Source organism: Centroberyx gerrardi, chromosome 20 (genome assembly GCF_048128805.1).
Source record: "Centroberyx gerrardi isolate f3 chromosome 20, fCenGer3.hap1.cur.20231027, whole genome shotgun sequence".
Taxonomy (NCBI): Eukaryota; Metazoa; Chordata; class Actinopteri; order Beryciformes; family Berycidae; genus Centroberyx; species Centroberyx gerrardi.
Genome location: NC_136016.1, coordinates 18,477,176 through 18,481,004, shown reverse-complemented (window position 1 = coordinate 18,481,004; position 3,829 = coordinate 18,477,176).

Here is a 3,829-nt window from a genome sequence, read left to right as displayed (position 1 = left end):
GGTGCTCTGGAGTTATTGACTCTGCACAAGGTATTGTATTGAGTTATCCTTCAGTGTAACTGCCTATCTCTCTGTCTGTATATCTATCTTTTAATAAAATCAGTCTCACACTGTCTGCCTACAGTATGCAGAAGTTTGTCAGTATCAGTTTGTAAAGCCCGACTTTGTCTGCGGTACGTAGAAATGTATCTAGCCTGTCGGTGTGTGTGTCTGCATAGTGCGTATCTCAGAGTTGTGTGTTGAAGTGTCCTCCCAGTGGGACCCCTCCCCTCCTCCCCACTCCTCCTCCTTCTCCTCCTCTTCCTCCTCCTCCTCCCTCCTTCCTGCTCGTCCCTCATGTCACATCACATTTCCCAGGCAGCCCCAGGAAAAGGGCAGAGGCGCTCCTCATGAATCGGTACGGGTCGCTGACAGGCGGGCGGTCAGGACGGGCGCACGCAACCACACGCACACACACACACACACACACACACACACACAAAGGTTAACCCTAGAGGGGGGTGAGCGGGGACACTGTGTGACACCTTATGCGCACACTGTCCCTCACCTGTCACCTGCTGACATCTGCAGTGTCGCCATGCACTCTCTGAACCTCAGCTATGATGGAGTGTGTACATACAACATATTTATGTTTATTCATAGATCTGTGCACATACAAACTTATGCACACACACACACACACACACACTTTCAATATCCTTCACCTTTGTCACACTTACCCCAACATAACAGTGCCAGTAATCCAGCGTTACACCACAGCATTCCCTTCTAGTTTTTAAAGGGAAGCTCTCTCTGCCAGGACTGAGCTCCTCAAGGCGATACAGGCCATGACCCGGGAACACGGTGGGCAAGAACGCCCCCTATTGGTGGAGATGAGACGCCGTTCCGTACACTCCAATGCGAGCTGCTGCAGAGAATATATGAGATGAATAACCAGTGATATTGAGTGCATTCATCATCCGCTGACAGTAGATTCACAGAAGAGAATTGACATTAGCTCATAAGCATCTATCACAGGCTTGTGTATTCGGCAACACACATCCGAGGGTGGAATGCACACTAGGAGAATCAGATGCAATGGAGCTTAAGGGCTTTATTACAATATTTTCTGTCTTTTATAATGGTATTCCACACTTTCCACACACAGTCTCCACACTCTCCCGCTCTCGCATCTTCTACTTTCCCATGGTTTTGCAGTGCTTTTCCATGACTCCCATTCTTCCTGATTTACTCCTATTCCCCACAGCCTGCACACAGTCTTTTACATGTCCAGTTAAGCAATTCTCTCCTCTAATTGGCTAATGGAGGGCAGAGGGGGCTGGTGTAAAGGGAAATCCCAGGAGCCTCTGAGGCCTGCTTCATGCCCACTGGACTGGAAGAGAGCCAAAATGTAGTCTCCACCAGGCTTTCCCCCGCGCCTCCACTGGACTGGAGAAGATCCAAGATGGATGCCTGCGGGGCTGTATTGCTGTGAAACTTACATTATTATAGATGAAATCGGTAAGACTGCGGCTTTGCATCCATCCATTCCTAGTGTTTATATGTTTCAAGCAAGCTTATTCAAAATTAAATGAATTATATTACCATGAATCATGTCATGTAACATTCATAAGCACAAAACTGATAAAAAGGTGCCTACTGAAAGTTTTTTTATTCCTGAATGAGGCACAAAAGATCAAATGTGACTTTACCTCCTGTGACAAGGACAACGAAACTGTATTGCATCAATAATGCATCAAAACCAAATTCATCTTGCGACAGAAACATCAGCTCTCCAAACAATTTCCATGAGCGGAGTCACAGCATCATATCAAGCCGCCCGTCCTGCTCAGCCCTTTAGAAAAACACTAGGTGGAAAAATAGAGCAATTTAGAGGCGGTGTCTTGAAGCTCAGTGATCCACAATGCTTCTGCATGCAGCCGTCTCCCTGAGGACAGAGAAAAACACAGGATAGAGAGAGAGAGACGGAGGGATGGAGGAGGAGAAAGTACACCGAGGCCCACAGAGAGAGAGGGAGAGGTGAGAGAGAGAGAGAGATGGTGATGCAGGAAGAAAATATAGACTGGGTGTGTTGTCTTAATATAGATTGTTCTGTATAAAAGGTCAAAGTGGCTGCCTCCAGTGCTGCGATGTGGCTCCCTCCCCCAGCCTCCTCTCTCAACGATCAAGCACTTCTGTCGGGGTAAGAGTCAAGACGGGACTGTTCAGGGCGCCCATCCTGCCTCCGGGAGTGTTTTCCTCTGAGCTAATGGCCACACCAGGGTACCGGCCACCGTTCAGTCCATAGGAAGAACATATGATTTTTATTTGAAAGTGCACAGCTGCTCTCCACTCCCTCAACAAGTAGAAATGTCCTAGTAGAAGACTGTGGATGGAACAGGATGAATGTGAAGCAGGGTATTGCTGAAAAACAGCATGAATGCTCAGTCAAATTTCCCTGGATAAATAAAGGTTAAAAGACAAGTGGGTAACCCTTTAAATTACATGTCATTAATTACACAGTAATGACTGTAAATAACTAAGTAATATCCAAGAAAAATAGATGTAATAACTAGTTATAGCATTAGAATGACTGGGAAATAACATACAAGCAAAAAAAAGTACCGGGCGAGGACGTTCTGGGTTTTTTTTCTGTTGTTGTGCTTTTTACTAGTAATTGTATTAGATAAGTAGCACTACCACACACTTTTGAAAACTCAGAGCGGTGCTGGAGGTGAAGGATAAACTGGCTGAAAAAGGAAGAAACACACTGTCTCTATTGATTAATCTCCCATTCATTGCAGAAGCTGTAGAAGACACCTGTGCAGAAACAATCACTGTTTTTTCATTAGGTTTTCATTTGCTTATTATGTAGAATACACACAATAGTACATTATATATTTTTGAAAAGACATACCAGCACTATGTACAATATTCACATAGGTATACAAACTTACTCCATAGTAACTCTCCACAAACAACAACAGAAAACAACAGTCTATTACAATAAAGAGTTTTTACATCTGTTTTACTTAAATTATTTCGTTACTTCCAGTCATTACTATGTAATTGATGGCCTGTAATTTAAAGGGTTACTGAAAAGTGCCTTCTTATTCTTGGACATCAGAATATCAAGAAGAGAGGATAGTATCTTTGTCCTATCAGCTTGAACCCCGCCAGCTGCAATAACATGGAGGTCAAGGGTAAAATCGTGAAAACCTGTAATGTCAAATGACTCGTCGCCCTGCTGTGACTGTCACTTTGGCTCATCGTTGAGGAAGCCAACCAGCGGGGGAACGTAGTGAAAGAAATGAGAGAAAGAGAAGAAGAGGAAAAGGACGAGCGTGTAAAAGTGACGCGGAAATGTGTCATATGTTCTGTGCAATACCACATCACTCTTTTCTCACGTTGATGCATATTAACATCTTAGCATCCCCCACAATGCCGTTGGTGAGCAGGCAACAGGGGGAGGATTAGAAGGGGAGGTGGTGGAGGTGTGTGTGTGTGTGTGTGTGTGTGTGTATGGGGGGGGGGGCAGGGAGGCAGAGAGGGCTTATGGTTCTGTCTCCGAGCAGAAGACATGGAGTGATGGAGGTGGACAGCCAATGGGGTGTGGGCGCGGTGCGGCGGAGGGGGAGGGGAGGAGGAGGTGGTGGTGGGGATGGGGTGGTGGTGTTGGTGGTGGAGGTGGGGGGGGGCGCGGGTGTGTGTGTGTGTGTGGGTGGGGGGTGACGGTGGGTGGGCGAGAGAGCGGTCGGTGCTGGTATTTCTACCCTGTCACATCGCGTTAGTGTGCAGCCGAGCACGACTGCTGAGCACACCACTCTGGACAGCTCTGCACGCACCGGGC